The following is a 1716-nucleotide window of genomic DNA, read 5'->3' as shown; positions in this document are numbered from 1 at the left end:
GCGTAATTTACGCTGTACTTGTGTAAGTAGTTGGCGAGGCCAAGCCACTTACGCAAGTTGTTCTGGTTCTTTGGAACCGGCCAATCTACAATGGCCTTGACCTTAGCGAAATCCGCTCAAAGGCCACGCTTTTCAATAAACCACCCTAAAAAGGGAATCTCTTTTGAGATGCACTTGTCTGCATTGGCGTACAGTTTGTTAGCGCGCATGCACTCGAGCACCTTTCTTAAATGGACGATGTGGTTCTCCTCATCCGTCCTCCCGTGCTCCGCACGACTGTGAGCGAAAATGTCGTCAAAGTATGTCTGTGCATACGCTCTGTGAGGCCTGAGTAACTGCGTCACAAGACAATTAAATATTGCTGGTGCATTTGACAGTTCTAGGGACATCACCAGCCACTCCCAGAGCATGCCGCTCGAAGTGCTTACCGCTGTCAGCGAGATATCACTCGCTCTCATGAGCAATTGGTAGTATCCATCAACCAAATCGAGTGCACTGTACTTCGTACATTCCACCCTGTTGTTCTGAAGAACATTTTTTTCTAGGAATCGGCATCTGTGCCGGAATGGTGCAAACTGCTGGCATAGCCTCCAGGCTGACGTCGCCATCTTCCTCCCCCGTCATATCGTTGACGAGGGTGTATAAAGGTGCACCATCGTCTACGGTAGACACAGCCTGAATCAGGGACGACGCCCGGCGTCTTGCAGCCAGCATACGACGTTGCCGTCGCCTCTGTACAGAGTGTCTATGTCTCGGTGAGACCAGGGTGAACACGCACTCCGTATCGTCCGGTGTCACCCTCACTTTCCGCTCCTTTGGAGCTCCGATATTATCTACAACATCCGACGAAGAGCTGCTAACCGCGCAGTCTTCGTTTAGTGGATAACGTGCCAATCCACGCGCATCTGAAGGGCCGTGCCCAAGATGCTCCGGATCTCGTCCGACCATGCCACTGGTGACATGCAGCAACTGCTTCGAAACGTGAACAGTGCTCAGTAAATTGTGTGCCACTCCACGTGCATCGCTGATACCTTGCCCTAAATGCCTCGGACCTCGTCTGACCATGTCACTCGTGCTATGCAGCGACTGAGGCCCAGTGGATTACGTGCCAGTACACATGCATCACTGGGGCCTCGCGCTCGATGCCTCGGCCCTCGGCCGACCACGCCAATCATGGCATGCAGTGATTGCTACGTTACTTGCACGGCGCTCAGTGGATTACGTGGCACTACACGTTCAGCCTGCGAGCCATGCTCGAGACTCCTGTCCAGTACGCCTTCAGTGTTCACCAACTCAGATACTCCGATCTCCATCTAGTTGACCGCCTTGATCCAGTGCCCGCGCTAATAGCTTTTTTTCTCCTAGCAGAGGCTTATTCATGATTCTTTCAAGCACCACTAGGATACGTGTGCGTAGCACCCAAGATCTTCGACATCCGGTCGATCTATGGCTCATGGTGTTCAAGCCATGATAATCCAAGGATTAGATCATACATAGAATCTACGTCTACGACTAAGCAGCGTTCCACGCTATCACTGTCAAGAAACTTGACACCAAGGTTTACAAGAACCTTCGGCACCATGACACATGTTCCCGTCGCTGAGCGATTAGTATCGATGTCACTCAAGCGCACCTTCAGCGCCATAACATACAGCTGACTTCCCTCCATCGTGGAGCGTCGAGCATAATGCCCGACGCATCAGAATCGATGAGAAA

Source organism: Plasmopara halstedii, assembly GCF_900000015.1.
Source record: "Plasmopara halstedii genome assembly, contig: Scaffold_208, whole genome shotgun sequence".
NCBI classification, from domain to species: Eukaryota; Oomycota; class Peronosporomycetes; order Peronosporales; family Peronosporaceae; genus Plasmopara; species Plasmopara halstedii.
The sequence above is the reverse complement of the archived record's forward strand: the minus strand, read 5'-3'. Positions refer to the sequence as shown.